The following is a 23,641-nucleotide window of genomic DNA, read 5'->3' as shown; positions in this document are numbered from 1 at the left end:
GCAGGAGGAAGAGTAGGAAGCATTTTGATTCATTTATTTTTGATCAAATGCGTTGTTCATATTTCTGATGCAAATTCAAGATCCAACATAGAATTCCTCTTTGAACACGTTAAAATATATGCAGCAAAAGAAAATAATAGCTTGAGATACACACAACATATTCAAAGGTGCAATGCTTGATTCAAATGTAAACCAAAGGTTCACCCCACTACCAAAACACACACCACAGAATTAGAAGCTGCCTTCACTCCCACGTTGATTGATGGGTCTCTTACTGCAGGGACTAACAACATATAAATCCATCCACTATCCGAACCGCTTATCCTGCTCTCAGGGTCACGGGGATGCTGGAGCCTATCCCAGCAGTCACTGGGTGGCAGGAGGGGAGACACCCTGGACAGGCCGCCAGACCATCACACGGCAAACACACACGGCGCACACACACACACACACACACACACACACACACACACACACACACACACACACACACACCAAGGGACAATGTAGTACGGGTGAGTCACCTGACCTACATGTCTTTGGACTGTGGGAGGAAACCGGAGCCCCCGGAGGAAACCCACGCAGACACGGGGAGAACATGCAAACTCCACACAGAGGACGACCCGGGACGACCCCCAAGGTTGGACTACCCCGGGGCTCGAACCCAGGACCTTCTTGCTAGGAGGCGGCTGTGGTAACCACTGCGCCACCGTGTCGCCACAACAAATAAATCCAAGTTTTTAATCTTTTCTGATGCTGAAAAAGGTTTGTTCACATCCCTAATTGGTTGTAAAGTTTGGAGTAAAACAGACCCATATTTTCAATTATTATCAGCTAAGAAGGACACAAGATGCTTATTTTATATCAACAATGGCAACTCTTCAGGTATGATGCCAACCTTAACACCTATAACTTATTATGAAGTAAATGTTGACTGCACAGTGTAATGGCTACAGAATCCCTATAAGCCTCGCTTTCAAGCTTATAGGGAACCAAATTCTGTCTGCCACGGTAGGATCTCGTGGGAGAATAAGGCTCGATTTGCAGCCAAAGGAAGTGCAAAATCAACCATTGCGCAACCAAAGTACGAAGAGGATAGGCTTTTGTTTTCCCCGATAGCTACTCGTAGTTCAGTAACCAGGAACACTGTCATTTCACTTCAGCCCATTAAATTAAATTAAAAAACACAGCCCACAGCAGTACAACACAAAGACAAAAACACATCCCAAAACTAAAGAACACATATATCCAAACTAAACAAAAAAATCACTGTCCAAGGGAACGAAGACCAGCCATGATGACTGTTGGAACCGCCGGTCTGCATCAGCTAGCAGTTAGCTTAGCCTGCCCCGCTTCCGCGTCCTGTCAGAACGCCCACGACGTTCCCTCCTCGGGCGCAGCTCCAGGCAGGGGCCGTGGTCCCCGGGCCCACCGGACGAAGCAGACCAAGCACTCCCAGCTGATCCAGCGCCAGCTACCCAAGCCAGACACCCTCGACACACCTCCCCGCACTGCTCACGACAACATCAAAAACACCACAGCCAATGCCAGGCGAGGCCGCTGCCAAACCGCCCTCGGTGTTATCGGAACTGCTGGTCTGCATGGGCTAGCAGTTAGCTTAGCCTACCTCGCTCTCCCAGCCGACCCAGCACCAGCTCTCCCAGCCGTCAAACGAAGACAAAACGAAGACAAAACTCAGACGTGGACAAAGACACTGCATGGATGGTACTGCGTGAGGCCCCTGCAAATGCGAATTTGTGCTGCCATCTTCCCACACCGGAAGCGGAGTTTATTATCTCCAGTTAGCGGAGTTCTCAGCTCCGGTTATCAGCGGAGTTAGTTATCTCCAGTAGCAGAAATGGCAGACGGTGGAACAACCGAAGTGACGGTGGAAACTCCACCTGGCAAGAGCCCCGTTGACAGAGGGAGCAAAGAAGGTGAAGAGAGAGAGTGAGAGAAACAGAGGTAAAACAAAGGTGAACCTCGGACGGGCGTTCACTCTATGGAGCGAGTGCCAGTGTTGTATCAAACTCTGTTTCCCCATCGAGATCGACAACACCCGCGACTTGAGAGGGTTCCAAACAAACAATTCAGCTGGCATTATTTCTACGGGATCAGGAAGTAACACAACCTGCACACTTATCAGTACTACTGGATGTTTTACTCTGCCGTCATCATGGCGCTGAGATCGGGGTTTCTAGTCCGAACTGGGATTCTAACTGTTGTTTCTTGCTTTGGAAAGTAGACAGGTGCTGATAAACGGAAAGCCATCTGGTTGACTTCGCGACAGCGGCTCGGACAATAAAAACACTTGGAAATGTAAGGGGGGTAACACTGACAAGTTGTCCGCTTTAAATCCAAATAGAGCTGGCCAATAACTCACTATAATTGTTTATTGTCTCACAATGGTTTTGTATCAGTAATACATTTGGATATTGCCGCCTCATGATATACAATTTTGATGTCTAAATGAATAATAATGAAAATCTATTAAGTAAAATTTCTCATAAAATGAGGTCCGCGATATTAGTTGCAGTGGTGTAATGGAGGGTCAACACATCTAAATGCAGTTTCCTCAACTTTTTAAGGGATGGCATCACTTTTCATTATGTAAATTCATAGTGTAGATCAAAATGTCGATATCGTGTAAAATCCCTTATGTTTGCTCCGAATATTTTCTAGTTCAGCATTGAACCCACAGTAGTAGGTACATGCAGGCCCCCTTCAGGGTCTTTACATTCACTACGCCTTCAACAGTCTTCCTCCCTCAGCTAATATGATCATATGGAACACTTAAGAGTTGGGATGAATGACCTGGACATGAAACACGTCGTTTCTTCACTTCCCTTCCTCTCTTTTGGCTGGAGAAATGACGTGGAGAGCAGGAGTCCCTGCTGGATAAATACACGCTTTTATGAAGTACATATCATCGCCAACACCGCCCGGCTGACAGTTTGGCAGGTGCAGTCACACCGATCTCACCCATCTTCCCCCTCGGCTATCTGTGGCAGCAGCAGCAGTGAAATATGGACGACGGTAAATTGAGATTCATCAGCCACACCTGCCTTGCTCACTGAAATCTATATTCAATTCCGCAGCATCTGTCATGGCGTTGGCAGGCTGAGGCATGTTGGGATTGAGAATCACTTAAGTGTTTTGAAATTAAGTGTGTGTGGTGGAGAAGTCTCGGTTCTCTCTCGCTCGCTTGCACTGGTCAGCATCACAGTGCACAAAACACTCCTCAATGGGTCTCGGGGGGGGGGGGGCAACACAGTCGTAGTAAACGGATAAACTGGTGGAGGGCAGATAGAAGCCATTTTGCGATGACTTCACGGAAGGTGAAGTCACCTACAACGCCTTTCTTTCACCACATCGCAGTACTAGTTTTTGTTTTAGATTTGGGTTTACAGCTCACACGAGAGTCAAAAAATAACATTTGAACAACACCAACTGGTATATCATAGCACTACTACATGAAGTAGCAGTAGTAGTAGTACTCGTGATACATAGTAAGCATATCATAGTAGTACCATTTAAAGTAGTAGTGGTTGTACATTTGCTAGTCATATCACAGTAGTGCTAAGTAGTAGAAAAACATGTTTTACATGTAAAAGTGCTATATGAAGTAAAAGTGGTGGTACACTAGCTAGAATAGTCATATCATTGTAGTACTACATGAGGTGGTAGAAATGTATGTTACATAGTTATATTAGTACTACATCAGGAATCAGGAACACTTTGTCGTTTCCTCTAGCCCACGGCAGTATAGCACGAAGACAACAACACATCCAAAACCTACAAGAACACACATACCCAAACTAACACACATGCCCAAACTAACACATATATCCAAACTAAACAAAAAAATCACTGTCGAAGGGAACGAACACCAGCCAGGAGACTGTCGGAACTGCCGGTCTGCATGGGCTAGCAGTTAGCTTAGCCTGCCCCGCTTCCACGTCCTGTCAGACCGCCCTCGGCGTTTCCTCCTCGGGCGCAGCTCCAGGCAGGGGCCTTGGTCCCCAGGCCCACCGGACAAAGCAGACCAAGCTCTCCCAGCCGATCCAGCGCCAGTTCTCCCAGCTAGACACCCTCGACACACCTCCCCGCACTCCTCACGATGACATCAAAAACACCACGCCAGTCAACGCCAGGTGAGGCCGCCGCCAGACCACCCTCAGTGTTATCAGAACTGCCGGCCTGCATGCGCTAGCAGTTAGCTTAGCCTGCCCCGCTCTGCTCTCCCAGCCATCAAATGAAGACAAAACTGAGGCACAGACGTGGACAAAGACACTAACTGGACGGTACTGGGTGAGGCCGCCGCAAGCGCGAATTCGTGCAGCCATCTGTCCAGAGCCCTAGAAAGAGAGAGTTACGTCAACTCCGTAGACGTCAGTGGGCCAATTATTTAACAGCAATGGCGGATCATGGGAGCCCCGGATAGTTCCAAACAGTGCGACCCGGGGCAATAGGATTTCTATGGCGAAGGTATGTTTCTCGCATTAATCAAAGGTTCTTACCTGGTACAGGTAAGAATCTAAAGTTGACATTTTAATGATGACCATTTTACAAGCACGCTTGAATCAAATTAACGATGTAATTTAAAGCGTGATAGCCCATCAATTTCAAACAAAATATTAGTTTTAATGTTCCTACACATGCGCATAGAATATGTGTCACGTTGGAATATATCTATATAGAAATGTAAAAATCTGAAAATATTGGTTAGTAGTTACCAGAAATCACGGCTAAGCAGTTCATTTAAATGACCCGCCAAGCTTCGTTTGGAACTATTCGGCGGCTACATGAACCACGTGACCCTCTCGCATTCTGACCCCTCAGTGATGTAACTCTCTCTTTCTAGGGCTCTGCATCTGCCCACACCGGAGCAACATGAAGTGGTACTACTGGTACATTGGCTGAAGAGCAGTCAAAACACAGCCAAGTGTACATGTCATGTCCAGTACATTGTGTCTTAGATCATCAATAGGCGGTGAATAAGGGAATCCAAGTATAAAACACATGTACAGTAACACAAAACAACACAACAAATTCATTATTTATGTTCAGTAATGCCAACAAGACGATAATCCAAAATTGCTCAGATTTTCTACATTTTTGATTGAGATGAACTGCTTCTGCCAAGTTCTCATCAGCTCCACAGACATTCTGTTATTTCTCCCATAATTCAGAGACAATGAACAGAGAACCAAAGACAACATAACAATGTAGTGTATCTGTGACAACTGCCTGGACAGCTGATGAAATAAACGAGAAAACAAAACCAGGAAAACTGGCTGAATTATGCATTTAACCCAGAGTAACATGACTCCATTTTGTTGGAAAGAAATCCTCAAAATGTTTCCCTTGTTGTCTGTCGGCTGAACAACCCTGTCAAAGTGACGACCAGTGATGTGACGACGAGGAAGTCGAGGGCGTGAAATTTTCTATTTTGTTGCAACGCTCAACCTCCATTTATCTTTACGTCATGCTAATAAAATGCTAATAAAGGTTCCTGATTGATGGGAAACAAGAAAGGTAATGATGTACCGAGCAGCAGAGGTCAGGCTTCTTCATGGAGGCTTTGCATGTGCGTTTAAGGAAGAAAAAAAAAAAGGTTAAAAGTGTGACACTTTTTAAGGGCGTCTGTTTGGGGGGGAGGGGGAACTGGGGGGAATAGCATGATCCTGCCACGCGCTATGTCCCCCTGGTGAAACTCCTCACTGTCAGGTGAAAAGAAGCGGCTGGTGACTCCACATGTATCGGAGGAGACATGTGGTAGTCTGCAGCCCTCCCCGGATCAGCAGAGGGGGTGGAGCAGTGACCGGGACAGCTCAGAAGAGTGGGGTATTTGGCCAAGTACAATTGGGGAGAAAAAGGGGAACCCCCCCCCCAAATGTGTGACCCTTTTTACCTTACAGACTTTTTCTAAATTTCCCCCCCTTTTTCTCCACAATTGCATCTGGCCAATTACCCCACTCTTCTGGGCCATCCCGGTCTCTGCTCCACCCCCTCTGCTGATGCAGGGAGGACTGCAGACTACCACATGACTCCTCTCATACATGTGGAGTCACCAGCCGCTTCTTTTCACCTGACAGTGAGGAGTTTCACCAGGGGGACGTAGTGCATAGGAGGATCGCACTATTCCCCCCAGTTCCCCCTCCCCCGTGAACAGGTGCCCCGACCGACCAGAGGAGGCGCTAGTGCAGCGACCAGGAAACAACCCACATCCAGCTTCCCACCCGCAGACACGGCCAATTGTGTCTGTAGGGACGCCCAAACAAGGTGGAGGTAACATGAGGATTCAAACTGGCGATCCCCTTGTTGGTAGCAATGGAATAGACCGCAACATTAGCTGGACGCCCCCACCTTATAGACCTTTTACCTTTAGTTTTTGACCTTTGACACTTGTGTGCTGTGCGACACTATCTAGACGGACATGACTGGTACACGCTTGTCACGTCATCCACCTCAGGCATGTGTGTCAGTAACCTGCTGACAAGTCTTCCAGCATCTCTGATATATTCTCTGCACCCCGGCTCCTCAGCACCTCTTATTTCACCTGGATGAGTCAGTCCTGGTGTATACATGTGAAGATCGTTGCACTGTGTTGTTAATTCTATGTTAAGTACACTGAGAGCTACCAAACCGGACTCACATTCCATGTGTGTGCAAACCTACATGGCCAGTCAACATGACTGTGACTGGCTTGCAATACATACGCAGTACTTACGCAGGTAACTCTGACTCACACTACATACGCAGTACATACGCAGTACATATGCAGTATATATGCAGTACATACGCAGTACATATGCAGTATATATGCAGTACATACGCAGGTGAAGGTCAGCGACCGTCTGGTCACAGTGCAGCTCACTAATTGCTCAGTCGCAGTTTAGTTTTCACTATTTACATGAATGGGGGTTTATAATGGATGATGACGATGATGATGATGGGGGAATGTTATCAGCTGAGGTGACAAAGGGGTCAAGGTTCAACTTGGCAGGTTTGATTCTGCACTAGAAAGCGAGGCCAGGCGGAGCAGAGCAAACACGAACAACAACAAAGCATTGGGGATGAGTGTTTTTTTGTTGACTCAATGAAATCGGTATGGTGAAGGAAGGCGGCACGCCCGCTCGCTGACCCCACCCCCCCGCCCCAACCTCACTGACCCTCACATCAAACCTCAGCAATGTGCCTCCGCTGAGGTCACTGCCGCTGCTGCGCCACACTGACCCCGAGGTCAGATGGAGATGATAACGGGGTCGAAGTGACGTGGGCTTCAGAAAACCAGAAGAGAGAGCTTCTTCAAGATGTAACAAGAAAGACAAAAACTAAAAAAGGTCTTAATGAATTCTACTGCGGCACAACTCCTCCAGGGTGAAAAGGCTCTTGATGGTTTTTACCTTTTCAAACAAACACTGATCAACATGTCGGATGTCATTATTCATCCTCCAAGAAGAAAAAAAAGAGAGAAATTGGGCTTGTCAACGTTTCTTGCTGAGTCTAAACACACATGACGCCACTTGGGGCATCTGAGGAGACACCCCATCCAGGGTCGTGTCGCCCCATCACAACAGCAGAGAGACGGTCTGTTTCTACAGCCTCCATTTTGACCTCTTGTCGCCGGTGTCAGTAGCCTCACACAAATGTGTAACGGCAGCAGTAAAGCTCTTTATTAGCTCTGGGAGAACAATGAGCCGTGTCAGCTGATGGCGGAAGACCCCCCTCCTGGTTCCCACATTGCTGAAACCCAGGACATGATAATCAATCGGCACGCTTCATTTGGTTTATGTCTACCTCCGAACCTTCCCAGTGGAAAAGAGATGCTGCTGATTTCCAGCCGCCAGAGCTGTTCAGCGTCTCCTCAGCTCTGCTGCTGAGGCCCGGCACCCCGCGCTGCAGGACAGCTGTCAATCACAGCTGGCTGGCACATGTACGTATGGATTCACATGTTGTTTAATTATATGGGTATACACAGTCACACATCTGAATTTACGATCCCAGATTAGAGATTACAGGCACACAATGCTTGGCACTGTTGCTCTTATACACGCTTGTTTAAAAAAGAGAAGTGCACCTGGGACTTCTGCTGACGTGTAGCCGAGTTCTCAAAGTATGTATTAATAATAGTTAATCTATATAATGTGTGTATTAATAATATTTTATCTAGCTATTCTATTGGCTGGCTAACGTTACACTGAAATACATTTTTAAATAGCCACTAAAAGCCAACAACTAGCTAGGTATAGTGTGGTTACCCCTCTTTCTCTATGTAAAGCGACCTTGAGTACCTTGAGAAGCGCTGTATAAATAATGTATTATTATTATTATTAATTTTCACGTTTCCTGTTTTACATCCTGTAGAGCCGGGTCCAAACTATGGACCTGAGGCACTATAGGGCAGATGTCTCTTGATTGACAGTATTCGTTGTAGTATGTGGGCTGTTCCGAGTAGGGGGATCTTCTGGACTGCATGGATGTTGGTGTTTCCTGGGATACGGTTGGTGAACTTTTCCATTCCCTTCTTCATGAGTCCTAGAGCTCCGATGACCACTGGTGTTGTTTGGGTCTTCATTCCCCACATCCTGTTGACTTCAGTCTCCAGGTCTCTGTACTTGGTCAGCTTCTCTGTGACTTTCACTGAGGTGTGTTTTTTGGATGGTGTTGCCATGTCGATGAGCATGCACCTCTTATGCTCCCTGTCCTTGATAACGATGTCGGGCTTGTTGGCTGTTATCTCTCTGTCAGTGTGGATGGGCGTGTCCCAGAGGATGGTGACGTCATTGTTCTCAGTGACCGTGTTTGGCTGATGTTGGTACCACGTCTCAGTGGTCTTGGTCTTGTAACTCCTGCAGATCTTCCAGTGCAGGTATGCTGCTGCCTTGTTGTGCCTGTACATGTACTCGGTCTTTGCCAGTTCCGGGCAGCCTGAGACAACGTGGTCGATGGTTTCTTCGTATATTCCACAGATTCTACATTTTGCGTCTGTTCCATCTTTGATGATGTGATGGTGACAGGATCTGGTTGCCAGGCTCTGGGCTTGTGCAGCGATTATCAGACCCTCCATCTCTGCTTCCAGTCTGGTGATCCTCAGCCACTGATGTGTCTTTGATTGGTCCGTGTCTGCTTCTTTCATTTTTTCGCGTACTTCCCGTGCATTGCTTTTCTTGAATTGTGCAGCTTCTTTATTGCTGCAGTAGATCTGATGTTTTACAATTTGGAGGAGTGAGTCATCTGTTTTTGTCAGGTATGCATCTTGAAGGTCAGTTCGAGTTGGACTAGGCCTCGTTCTCCTGAAGCTCTTGGTAGGAAAAGCCTGTCGACATCTGCTTTTGGGTGGTGCATCTTCTCCATCGTCAGCATCTTTCTTGTTTTTATTATTATTATTATTATTATACTGTATCATAAGGGCCATTTATCACATCTCATTCCCCAAAAAGTTGGATCAATTAGCAGCCAAACGATGGTATGCACTTGTGCTCAATTTTTCCTCCCCTCCCCCGCCCTTTTTCTCCCCAATTGTACTTGGTCAATTACCCCACTCTTCTGAGTCGTCCCGGTCGCTGTTCCACCCCCTCTGCTGATCCGGGGAGGGCTGCAGACTACCACATGCCTCCTCCCATACATGTGGAGTCACCAGCCACTTCTTTTCACCTGACAGTGAGGAGTTTCACCAGGGGGACGTAGCGCTTGGAAGGATCACGCTATTCCCCCCAGTCCCCCCCCCCAAACAGGCGCACCAACCGGCCAGAGGAGGCGCTAGTGCAGCAACCAGGACACATACCCACATCTGACTTCACACCCGCAGACACGGCCAATTGTGTCTGTAGGGACGCCCGACCAAGCCGAAGTTAACATGGGGATTCGAACTGGTGAGCTCCATGTAGTAGGCAATGGAATAAACCGCTACGCCACCCGGACCCCCACACGCCAGCCATCTTCAACATGGAGATGAAATCAGAATCAGCAAGTGACATAAGTAATAAAGGACTCATTACAACCTGACCAGAGATCCGTCTAGTGGCGGCTTAGCTAGTTAAAACAGAGTAATCCAGAAAACACCAGCCACCCCTGACTCAGCACATATTCCCAACTCCTCACCTTGTCCTTAACAGTCAAATAAAGTCTGGAGTCACGTGATAGTTTTGGTGGGGTGAGTCGTGCCTCAAACAACTTAAAAAGCCATCCCGGTCTCTGCTCCACCCCCTCTGCTGCTCCGGGGAGGGCTGCAGACTACCACATGCCTCCTCCCGTACATTTGGAGTCACCAGCCGCTTCTTTTCAGCTGACAGTGAGGAGCGTGAGGAGTTAAGCTTCACAATGAGGAACATTCTGAGTGGTCCAGGGTGGTTGAACAAATCAAAAAAATTTCACCTCGGAGGGTCTGGGTACCGTAGTGGTCTATTCCGTTGCCTACCAACACGGGGATTGTCAGTTTGAATCCCCGTGTTACCTCCGGCTTGGCCGGGCATCCTTACAGACACATTGGCCGTGTCTGCAGGTAGGAAGCCGGATGTGGGTGTGTGTCCTGGTCGCGGCACTAGCGCCTCCTCTGGCCAGTCAGTGCGCCTGTTCGGGGGGGGAGGGGGAACTGGGGGGGAATAGCTTGATCCTCCCACGCGCTACGTCCCCCTGGTGAAACTCCTCACTGTCAGGTGAAAAGAAGTGGCTGGTGACTCCACATGTATGGGAGGAGGCATGTGGCAGCCATCCCCGGATCAGCAGAGGGGGTGGAGCAGCCACGAGGATGGCTTGGAAGAGTGGGGTAATTGGCCAGATACAACTGGGGAGAAAAGTGGGGGATCAAAAAAAGAAAAGAAAATTTGACTCTTTCCTAAACTGAATCAACCGTGACTTGAACTGTCTGAACTTGTGACTTTTTTTCTGCCACCGCTCACCTGTGTGACGCCTCTGTTGTATTTGTCATGGCTTTATTTTATTTTTTTATCTTTTATAATTATTCCTTTTTATTATTGTCATTTGTCCCACATGACATAACCTAGTCTAGCATTTTATGGTACGCCATTATTGGTTTCTATATGTAATGTGAATGTTTTGAAAATAAAAATCACAAATAAATAAGATTCTATGGAAGTCTGACTAGCACATCCGAATTCACAAAAAAAGATGTCAAGCCGTCGTCTGCTTGCCAGATTTTGTCATGTTTGCTGACTGATACTGTAAGCATGAAAGACTGATCCGCTGCTGCGTTCTATGATGCATGAACCTGCCAAATGACCTGACAGGATGATTGATTCGCCAGCAGGATGTGAAAATAGTCCCGCCTGTGCTCAGGTGACTTTTTCCAGGAACTGAAATCAAGACTGATTCGTGTTAGAATGGAAGCTGAGACGGGTGAGACCGGTGGCAGAGCGGGATGCTGAGACCGCTGAGACCGGTGGCAGAGCGGGACGCTGAGACCGCTGAGACCGGTGGCAGAGCGGGACGCTGAGACCAGTAAGACTGGTGGCAGAGCAGGACACTGAGACCGGTGGCAGAGCAGGATGGGATTCGTAATGAGGGAAGACGAAGCAGCTGTTGACATGCACTGACCTTTACAAGAAAGCTGCTCCACTCACTTTAGGAGTACTATCTCTACACCCCCCTGGTGAAACTCTTCACTGCCAGGTGAAAAGAAGCGACTGGTGACTCCACATGTATTGGAGGAGGCATGTTGCATTCTGCAGCCCTCCCCAGATCGGCAGAGGGGGTGTAGCAGCCCTGGGACGGCTCGGAAGAGTGGGGTGATTGGACGGGTGCAATTGGGGAGAAAAACGAGGGGGGGGGGGGTTACATCGGATACATTACATATCAGCTGTGTTGACCAATAAACGATATGCTTTAAAACAGAAGAACGACCGGGATTTCACTCCTACCTAAAATGACCATGGGCGGTCATTTTGACCGCCGCAATTTTTAAACTCTATATTGTGTCAAGATAAATACCCAGTTGAGATATTAATGCATTACATAGGTTAGTATCTCTGTTATGAAACTAACTGACACCAAAATTAACATTTTAACAACTATAACACTATTTTTAAACAATTTAAACCAGAGACATGGTCGAACTTGAATAACAAAATTGAAAAAGTGAAAATATTACCTGAAAAACAAAACAGAAAACACATATTGTTAATCTAACAAACGTAACAAGGCCTATAAAACATGACATACAAAAAAAAAAAGAACTGAAAATAAATATTAAAACAGTCCCAAATCTTGACCGGAACTTAAAAACTACTAGAATGACCATGGGCGGTCATTTTGACAAGTGCGGTTTTTAAACTCTATATTGTGTCAAGATAAATATGCAGTTGAGATATCAATGCATTACATATGTTAGTGTGTCTGTTATGAAACTAACTGATACCAAAATTAAAATTTTAAAAACTTTAATACTATTGTAGCGAATTCGGGGGGCAGCCCGAGAACCGCCACAGCCGGGACGCAAACCCGTACCTCCCGCATCGCGGGCGACAACGTTAACCAGTCAACTAAAGGGTCTGCCCCGTTAGCCAAGGGCTAACGTGTCTACTTGTACGTGTACGTTACACTATTTTTCCAAAAATGTATTTATTTATTTTATTTCTTGTGGATTTCCCCCCCTTTTTCTCCCCAATTGTACTTGGCCACTTACCCCACTCTTCCAAGCCGTCCCGGGCTGTGATCCACCCCCTCTGCTGATCCGGGGAGGGCTGCAGACTACCACGTCTCCTCCCATACATGTGGAGTCACCAGCCGCTTCTTTTCACCTGACAGTGAGGAGTTTCACCAGGGGGATGTAGCACATGGGAGGATCATGCTATTCCCCCCAGTTCCGTCTCCCCCTCAAACAGGTGCCCCAACTGACAAGAGGAGGGGCTGGTGCAGCAACCAGGACACATACCTACATCCGGCTTCCCACCCGCAGACACGGTCAATTGTGTCTGTAGGGACGCCAAACCAAGCCGGAGGTAACATGGGGATTCGAACCAGCGATGCCCATGTTGGTAGGCAACTGAATAGACCGCTACGCCACCTAGACGCCCTATTTTTCAAACAATTTAAAATAGCCACTGTCCAACGCCTGTAAATACTGCAGCGCCTCGGTGGTAGTCATGGCGCGTCTGTAACGGCATCTGTAACCAGACATGTTGGACATCATCACACATCAGGTTTAGACTATTTCTCTGCACTGGAGGGCGCTAGTGTGTTTCTAGGACAGAGCAACGAACTTCACGAAGGAAATGATGTGACAACACACGTCGTAAATACTGACATGACGCACACGAGGACGCGCAAATTATGAGACGGTCATTTTGACCGCTCATTGTCGTTTTTGTCAACATCTTATCGTAACTTTTTTGTTTTTGTGTGTGCAATTGATCTAAAACTAATTTTAAATGCAAATATATGTAATTTTAGGAGAATTCAGGGGGCAGCAGGTCTGTATCTTTTTTTTCCACAAAATTATTAAACTGTGAAATTGGTGGCTGTAGTCCATGTACCGTACTCCTGCAGAAACATCTTACACACTAACAGAGCTCAAACTCTCATTAAGAAATACATGCTTGACTTGAAAAGAGATACTCCTGTGATAATTTATCAGAAGTATGGAATGTTTTTCTACATATCGGTCACTAATCACCACTGACAACATGTTTCCAGGCTGATAAGCCGATTACCACGGTGCAATGCAGCCGTGAGGATTAGCCGCAGGTTAATGGATCACTGATAGCTGTTTGTGCTGATTGCTTGTGCATCATTTGTGTGTAATGATAGTCAGTTACAACGCAGGCCACAGAAAGTCCCAGCAGCCACCTTTCTTAGGAGGCATTTTTGCTTTCTGGGACACTTGATATCCATGCTCAGCCAGAGGAAATCAAACCGGCCCATTTTTAAAAACGAGTCTTCCTTTGTCAACAAAGAACTGCTCAGTGCAGAGAAACACAAGAGGGATCAAGAGTCAGAATCGGTTTAATTTGCCATGTCACTTTTCTACTTGAGCAAATCTAGCACGTGTTGCTCACCATGACACTTAAAAAGCAATATGAATATTTCAATAAGCTTAGCGCTATGAGACAATTGGATGTTCCATGTGTGCGCCTGTCTAACTACATCATGTGTATCCTAGACAACTGAAGTAGAAGTCTGTATGTACAGTATGTAAGTAGGAGCTAGTTATATAGTGCAGTCCCACTTTACAGTGTCTAGTGTTAAGGTACAGTAGAGTGACCATGTTGTAAACTATATTCTTGCAGTCATGTGAAAAAAAAAGTACATAAAGTACAGTAAGACTTTCAACCAACACATCTGAACTGAACTGAGACGCCAACGTCAGGAATCAGGAACAACGAAACATGGTTTCCTCCAGCCCACAGCAGTGCAACACAAATACAAAATGTTTCTTTCAAAAACTACAAGAACACACATATCCAAACTAACACATATCCAAACTAAAAAAGAAAATCACTGTCCAAGGGAATGGACGCCAGCCAGGATGACGGTCAGAACTGCCAGTCTGCATGGGCTAGTAGTTAGCTTAGCCCGCCCTGCTTCCGCATCCTGTAAGACCACCCTCAGTGTTTCCTCTTCAGGCGCAGCTCCGGTCAGGGCCGTGGTCGTTCGGCCCACCGGGCGCAGCAGACCAGGCTCCCTCAGCCGACCCAACGCCAGCTCTCCCAGCCAGACATCTTCGACACACCTCCCCGCACTCCGACACCAAAAACACCACAGTCAACGTCAGGCAAGGCTGCTTGCAGACCGCCCTGTTATCGGAACTGCAGGTCTGCATGGGCTAGCGGTTAGCTTAGCCTGCCCTGTTTCCACGTCCTGTCAGAGCGCCCTCAGTGTAACCTCCTCGGGAGCAGTTCGGGGCAGGACTGTGGTCCCTGGGCCCACAGGACGCAGCAGCCCAAGCTCTCCCAGCCGATCTAGCGCCAGCTGTCACAGCCAGCAAACGAAGACAAAACTTAGATGCAGACGTGGACAAAGACACTGCATAGCCGGTACTGGGTGAGGCTGCTGCAAACATGAATTCGCACCGCCATCTTCCCACACCAGAAGCTGAAGTATGGAGGTGTGTCCCGGCAGCTTGCTGAAACTCCTGAACCTATCAGCCTAAAGTTTTTCGTGCACTTATGACTGTAGGATGAATAACCTCTAGTGGTTGCAGTGATTCAAAACCTCCGGAAAATGTTTGTTCTCGCTAACACCGCTCCCTCTCTTCATTCACGCTAGCTCGCTCGACCCATGCTGCTTTCCATCGCTGCCTGATCTGAGTCCACTGTGTGCTACGGTTGACTCAGATCAGGCAGCAACAGTGTCAAAACCAACACATTATGTATTTCGGTATGAGTGTTGAAAGTAAACGAGAAGTCGATCATATTTCCCAAGCCAGCAAATCATTCACTGCTGATCTCAGCACAGGAGAATTGGAGGAATACTGGATGAACCAACAATAATTCATCTTATTCACCTCACAGCAACACGGAAGTGCCAACTCTGCTTTAAAAATGCAATTTCAAAAGAAGGATTAATGAGTCACAGCTGGAAATCATCTCAGTAGCTACAAACCCCAATTCCAATGAAGTTGGGACGTTGTGTAAAACATAAATAAAAACAGAATACAATGATTTGCAAATCCTTTTCGACCTACTATATTCAATTGAATACACTACAAAGACAAGATATTGAATGTTCAAACTGATAAACTTTATTGTTTTCTTGCAAATATTCACTTTTTGAATTTGATTCCTGCAACACGTTCCAAAGCAGCTGGGACAGGGGCATGTTCAACACTGTGTTCCATCACCTTTCCTTTTAACAACACTCAATAAGCGTCTGGGAACTGAGGACACTAATTGTTGAAGCTTTGTAGGTGGAATTATTTCGCATTCTTGCTTGATGTACGACTTCGGCTGCTCAACAGTCCGGGGTCTCCGTTGTCGTATTTTGTGCTTCATAATGCGCCACACATGTTCAATGGGAGACAGGTCTGAACTGCAGGCAGGTCAGTCTAGTACCCGCACTCTTTTACCACGAAGCCCCGCTGGTGTAACACGTGCAGAATGTGGCTTGGCATTGTCTTGCTGAAATAAGCAGGGCAGCCCTGAAAAAGATGTTGCTTGGATGGCAGCATATGTTGCTCCAAAACCTGTATGTACCTTTCAGCATTAATGGTGCCTTCACAGATGTGCAAGTTACCCATGATGCCATGGGCACTAACACCCCCCCATACCATCACAGATGCTGGCTTTTGGACTTTGTGCTGAGAACAATCTGGATGGTCCGTTTCCTCTTTAGCCCGGAGGACATGACGTCCATGATTTCCAAAAACAATGTGAAATGTGGACTCGTCAGAACGCAGCACACTTGTCCACTTTGCGTCAGTCCATCTCAGATGAGCTCGGCCCAGAGAAGCCGGTGGGCGGTGTTTCTGGGTGGTGTTGATATCTGGCTTTGGCTTTGCATGGTAGAGTTTTAACTTGCACTTGTAGATGTAGCGACCAACTGTGTTAACTGACGATGGTTTTCCCAAGTGTTCCTGAGCCCACATGGTAATATCCTTTACACAATGATGTCGGTTTTTAATGCAGGGCCGCCTGAGGCACTGAGGAGGGGAGATATGGTCACCTGGAGGAGATCTGCACTCCTCTAGCTATTTTAAGTTTCTCCTGTTGATTCAAATTCTGCCCAAAGTCGATTTCAGTTAAGTCCACTTAGACAAAACAGCACCCTACTACTTCTGGTACAGTTATCTGTCAACTAAAACAGCATAGTCATTGGAAGAAAATGGCCCGCTAACCAACTGGTATCACGCTTAGTAAATGTAGTTCCAGGCAGTAGACAGTCTTTAGTGGTACACACTGTAAATGCTTAGAGACACTCCAAAACAAAACAAATGCAGTCTTCTCCTCTCTCACCATGCTCAGAATCAGGAACGAGTAAAAAAGGTAGATGAAGAAAAAAAAGTTGGGTAACTGGCTGCACAGTGGTATTATTCAGTCACAAATGGTGTCAGAAGGTTAATGTTGATTTAATAAGCAATTAAATTTAAGCTGCTGTTTCAGATTAGTGGAGTGAATCCCGATAAGAGATTCAAACCATACCCTCTTGCACGTGACCCACATGGGCCCCCTTAAGGTGCAGCGAGGGCCGGTGGAGGAGCAGGAGGGTGTTTGTTAGTTTGCCTTCTCCCACAGAATTACATGGCGTCTTAATCGGCTCAACATTCTCTCGGGCACAAATCGATGAGGTGACTGCTGATATAGACTAAGGGTGGGATGATACTGGATCAAATTCCGAATCGTTCGAGAGTCTTCACGGTTCGAGATGCTCCCTATTTTGCGAGATCGTGTGTATCATTAACACTAGAACTACCAGGATTTCCCTCCTACCTAAAATGACTATGGGCGGTCAAAATGACCGCCGGTTTTTAAACTCTATATTCTGTCAAGATAAATACCAAATTGAGATATTAATGCATTACATATGTTAGTATGTCTGTGAGGAAACGACTGACACCAAAATTAACATTTTAACAACTTCAGTACTGTAGGGAATTCAGGGGGCAGCCGGGAATCCGCTGCAGCCAGGACGCGAACCCGGGTCTCCCGCACCACAGGTGACTACATTAAACAGTTGACTAAAGGGTCTGACCCGTTAGCCAACAGGCTAGCGAGTCTACACATCCGTGATCGTTACAATACTATTTTTCAAACAGTTTAAAATGGCGGCTGTCCAACACCTGTAAATACTGCAACACCTCGGTGGTTTTCATGGTGCGTCTGTAACGGCGTCTGTACCCGGACATGTTGGACATGTTACCTGACAAACAAAATGGAAAACACATACTGCTAATCTAACAAACATAGCAAGGCCTATAAAACCGGACATTAAAAAAGGAACTGAACGTTGTGAAGGAAATGATGCGACCCACACATAAATACTGACATGACGCACACGATGACGCAGAAAATACGCTCAGTCATTTTGACCGCTCGAGGTCATTTTAAGTAGATCTTATATAAATGCAATCCATCTTATAACTTTGTTGTGCAACTGACCTAAAACTAATTTTAATGCAAATATGTGCAATTTTAGGAGCATTCAGGGAGTGGCAGGTCTGTATCTTTTTTCTGTTTTTTTTTACGAAGTTATTGAACTTTGAAAATCCAAAACAGTCAAAATGACCTCCTTGGTCGTTCTAGTAGTTCTTAAAGTTTCAAGTTTTAAAGTAAATCAATTATGTCACACAACAAGAAAAGATGGTGCAACATGTTGTTAAAAATGTTGCTCTTGCATTACGTGTGAATACATGCCTTGATAATGCCAACATGTTGGGCCTCATTCTTAAAATAAATGGACAATAGACAACTGCAACGGTGTCTTGTCTCTGGCTTACCACGGCGTCCACTGTAGCGTACTGAATGGAAACCACGAGCCCTGAATCGTGAGACGTATCGAACCGTGAGATTTGTGAATCGTCCCACCCCTACTATGGACGAAGCATTGACCAATCACAACCTGCTTCATTTGACCAATCACGAACTGCTTTATTTGACCAATCATGAACTGCTTTATTTGCAAGGGCAATGTTTGCCTGGCTCAAAGACAATATAACGTACAAACTGACCCAGATGGAAGAAGTAGAAGAAATCCCAACTGGGGTGGACCTCCAACCCAAGTCTGTATCCTGCTCAACACTGCTGGTTGGCACTCAAATTAAACCACTAACGAACGCACTTTTCTCACTTTCTACTGTTCTATAGGACATTAACTACATGAATACAGTTCGACTGGGACGCTGCATTATGGGCTGCTGAGACGTCCCTGTCTCGTGGTATGGAGCGAGAGTGCTCCACCGTTTCCCTCCTTTATGGGTTGATTATTTTGGACATATGGATTCAGGACATTCTAATGGCTTATGCATTGTTTTGCTGTTGGTAAACCCAACAGAATCTCCAATTAGTGAGCAGTGTAGTGACAGCCCTGGCATCTTATTCCCAATCAGAGACTCTGTAGAGAATCCCAACAGTGATACCTGCCAACAGCGAGCCTATTACCAAACTGCTGCTGGTCCCCTAGGAGCTGGTCAGGCCATCCATTGCATTACGCTACATGGCCATTTGTTTTGCAATTGCATTTGATTTTGTCGAGCGAGTGAAACTCACTTAGAAGTGTGATGAAAATTACAGTTGTAAACAACATACAGCAGCATCCACCGGTGTATGAAATACACGCAAAGTACAGCCAAGTCAGAAGATAAAAATTAGATTTTTGCATTTCCTGGCATATGGTTGGACTACATGTCCCCTAAACAGATTATTAAAATATCACATCAGTGATGAGGTTGAGCATCGGCGTAGGCAGCTCGGTAAGGTTCTTCATAATCCACGGTTCCCCACTCTTTCCTAGAGATCGTTTACCAGGACTTTTCCAGGTATGATATGACAGACGGTGAGCGCACCATACACTAATATGTTCCTCTCTGTGGAAGTCTGATCTAAAAGATGTGCAGTGTCTGGCTATAACTTGTCTATGAACTCATCTCTTACATGCTTAGAAACTATGACAAATTGATCATAGAATAATGCAGGTGAGAACTATGGGAAATATTCGTTTTGGGGAGCTCTGATAGATCGCCTATTAGTTAATGCTAAGCTAAAGGAAAATAGAAGAATGTTGAAATAATTTTCCAGGACAACACATGATTTTCAAGGACATTTAGTTTTTCTCTGATTTTCTATGTGTTTTCCATGACTGGAAAGTTGGTCAGCTATTTTCCAGGTTTTCCAGGACACGTGGGAACCCTGATAATCAGATTGTTTGTCACCTTTGGTTTATGTTCACAGACACAATGATTTGCGTAGACATGCCGTGATAAACGTTTTAACTTCACCCTGCACAGCTCAGCACCTGCACAGCATGCCAGCTGAAGGTCTGCAGAGCTCCAAGAAGGCACTTCGACAGGACAACACAAACCAACACTACTCACAGAAAATAGATCATACATTATAATAAGTGTTTTAACTGCTGCTCCTTCAATTCAAGACAAAACACACACAAACATTCTTTCATTCATTCATCATCAGCCACTTCTCCGGGGTCGGGTCATGGTGGCAGCAAGCTAAGTAGGGCACTCCAGACGTCCCTCTCCCCAGCAACACCCTCCAGCTCCTCCTGGGGGATCCCACAGTGTTCCCAGGCCAGATTGGACATGTAATCCCTCCAGCAAGTTCTGGGTCTACCCCGGGGTCTCCTCCCGGTTGCCTGGAAAACCTCCAAAGGAAGGTGCCCAGGAGGCATCCTGATCAGATGCCCGAACCACCTCAACTGGCTCCTTTCGACGTGAAGGAGTAGCGGCTCTACTCCGAGCTCCCTCCGGATGTCCGAGCTCCTCACCCTATCTCTAAAAATGAGCCCAGACACCCTACTGAGGATACTCATTCCAGCCGCTTGTATCTGCCATCTCACCCTTTCGATCACTACCCAAAGCTCATGACCTTAGGTGAGGGTTGGAACAAAGACTGACTGGTAAACTGAGAGCTTTGCTGGAATCCCTTTTCACGACAACGGTCCAATACAACGTCCACATTACTGCTGATGCTGCACCAATCCGCCTGTCAGTCTCCTGCTCCATCCTACCCTCACTCGTGAACAAGACCCCGAGATACTTGAACTCCTTCACTTGATGCAACAACTCATCCACAAACACACAGCAGGTGAATGACACAGGATCAGATAACCTACCGTGTGTTTACCGCTATCACCTTGTGCTGTTCAACATCTGTGAACTTCATCCAGTGCTATGCTAAACTATGCTATGCTAGCGGTCTCCAAGCTAATGTCACACACTTACCGTCCCCTATGTCCCGAGGAACAATGAGCAGCGTGTCACTGGACCCGTCCCAAAGTCTGGCCGCATTTTTACAAACTATTCCGCAAACTGATGCGATAACCCAACATCGCTTCTCTCCCATTACGCTCCATTCATAGGGAATATTAAGACGCAATCAATTTGTCAGCTAATCACAGGGACGGATGGGAGTGTTGCACTTTCGGTATCCAGTGTCTCCTGCTGAAGAACTGTAATGTGTGTGTGTGTGTGTGTGTGTGTGTGTGTGTGTGTGTGTGTGTGTGTGTGTGTGTGTGTGTGTGTGTGGCACACGCACTCGTCAGCAAATTAAATGGAGAGACAGAAAAATGCATTATTGATTCAGGCGACGCCAGAGCCCCTCGCTCAGCGCAAGATGCGGTTACAGGTATGGAGTAATTAATCCACAAGCCTGGATAAAGCAGAGGAACTGATCTGTACACACCACCCCCCTCCTCCCCTTCCTCCTCCCCTACCTCTCTTTGTTCAGATGTCCGCTTCCTTCAACACCAAAGAAAAATGGGTCAGCTGTTTGTCGGCAAAACCGGTGCAGGGCACCACTGGGACAGCCATGACACACACACACACACACACACACACCCAGAAGGCTCACAGTTAGAGAGAGCGAGAGACACACACACACACACACACACACACACACACACACACACCCAGAAGGCTCACGGTTAGAGAGAGCGAGACACACACACACACACACACACACACACACAAGGAGAGAGAGACAGCCATCCATAGAGAGAGAGAGAGAGAGAGAGAGAGAGAGAGAGAGAGAGAGAGAGCGACAGTAGGGCAGTGAATAACCTAAAACAAAAAGCTGGCAGAGCTCTATATGCAATTAAAAATAAATTCTTTAACATTGATATACCAATCTCCATCTGGTGCAAACTGTTTGATAGTGTAATTCTGCCCATTGCACTATATGGAAGTGAGGTATGGGGTCCACTCAGTCTTTCCAGCTACACTAGATGGGACAAGCATCCAGCAGAAACCCTACATGCTGAATTCTGTAGAATGATTCTGAAAATACAAAGGAAAACACCAAACAACGCATGTAGGGCAGAATTAGGCCGGTTTCCATTATTGAGAAATGTACAAAAAAGATCTCTAAATTTCTGGATGCACTTAAATACAAGCCCAACAAATACACTGCACTTTAAAGCTCTGAAAACCCAAGAACTGAACCCCGAAAAGAGTCCCCTGAAGCAGCTGGCTCTGAGACTCACTAACCCTGTAACAAATACTAAGACCAGCCAACCTCAGGCCAGCACTGCATCCCAAACAAAGTTTACGATAAATCAGGCTATAAAACAAAGCAAGAACAATTATCTGAAACATTGGAACGCTGAAATCAAAACTCAAAACAAACTAGAAGTCTATTGGGCCCTAAAAACAAACTATGATTTGGAAGAACACCTCTTAACCGTCAGAGACAGGAAGCAGAGACAGACCCTCACCAAATACAGGCTCAGAGACCACAGTCTAGCCATTGAAAAGGGGAGACACAAAAAGACGTGGTTGCCAAAAGAGCAACGATCATGTGGTCAGTGCATGACAGATGAGGTGGAGACAGAGGGGCACTTCCTCCTTAAATGTGACAGATTTGAAAAACAGCGCCGGGCTTTTGTCAAGGAACTGGAACATGTGATTCCAGAGTACCAGGAAATGGACGACGCAGGTAAGCTGCGGGGGGTCCTGGGAGGGGGGCCAGCGGCGAACATTGCAGCAAGATTTATATTATCTTGCCACAACCTGAGAGATAGTGGATGACGGCACCTATTGCTACTATTGTTATTTAATATCATAATCATTGTTGTTGTTGCTGTTATTATTATAATCACTGTTGTTGTTATTATTATAATCATTGTTGTATTGTGTTGTTGTTTTACATGCTTTGGCAATATGTACACAAATGTATGTCATGCCAATAAAGCACATATTGAATTGAATTGAATTGAATTGAGAGCGACAGAGAGAGAGAGAGAGAGAGAGAGAGAGAGAGAGAGAGAGAGAGAGAGAGCGAGAGAGAGAGAGAGAGAGAGAGAGAGAGACCAACTTATTTTAACTTGGTTGAGCAGAGCAGGTGTCCATTGTAGTAGGTGTGTAATGTAACTGCACACTAACATACAACACAAACCAGCAGCACACCGTACCGTACCATACCGTCACATGTTAAAACCCGCATCACATGCTCCAAATGTGTTTCCTAGCTGTGGGTTCATCTACCGCAGCTCCTCCACTGGGGGATGACGGGAGGTGTTGTGGGAAATAATTTCAGTATTTACAGTAATTAGGTTTATCATAATAAAAGGTAAATAATCAACAAAGTTTAGATGTACAATGTATGTGTTTACCTGTGTAGAATGTACCATTATTACAAATCAAATTCAGCTGGTTTATTCTAGATATGTTGTTAACCCTTATTTTTTATCTTAGCTATGTCATAAAGTTATTTTTGTTTTATCTTGGATATGTTGTAAACAGTTATTGTTTTATCTTAGATATGTTCTAAACAGTTATTGTTTTATCTTAGATATGTTGTAAACAGTTATTTTTCTATCTTAGATATGTCGTAAAGTTATTCTTTTTATCCTGATATGTTGTAAACAGTTATTTTTTATCCCAGATATATTGCAACTGGAAATAATAGTGTCTCAAGGCAGGGTAAGTTTAGAAAATCCTATGTCACTAAATGGCCTATGGAAAATAAGGGAATCAAGAAGTACAGTATAGTACATGTTAATACCACTAAAGGGC

General features: G+C 45.9%; 1 protein-coding gene across 1 annotated transcript in view; it reads right to left on the bottom strand.

Moving 5' to 3' along the window:
• The window catches only part of lingo2 (leucine rich repeat and Ig domain containing 2), a 270,359-nt gene extending 248,996 nt beyond the window's left edge, over positions 1–21,363 (bottom strand). Inside the window, exon 1 of the mRNA XM_056291037.1 lies at positions 21,343–21,363. The gene's annotated coding sequence lies outside the window, so the exon portion shown is untranslated. The remainder of the gene's footprint in view (positions 1–21,342) is intronic.
• Between the last annotated feature and the right edge of the window lie 2,278 nt (positions 21,364–23,641).

Source organism: Lampris incognitus, chromosome 1 (genome assembly GCF_029633865.1).
Source record: "Lampris incognitus isolate fLamInc1 chromosome 1, fLamInc1.hap2, whole genome shotgun sequence".
Taxonomy (NCBI): domain Eukaryota; kingdom Metazoa; phylum Chordata; class Actinopteri; order Lampriformes; family Lampridae; genus Lampris; species Lampris incognitus.
This window is presented reverse-complemented; position numbering and strand designations above follow the sequence as displayed.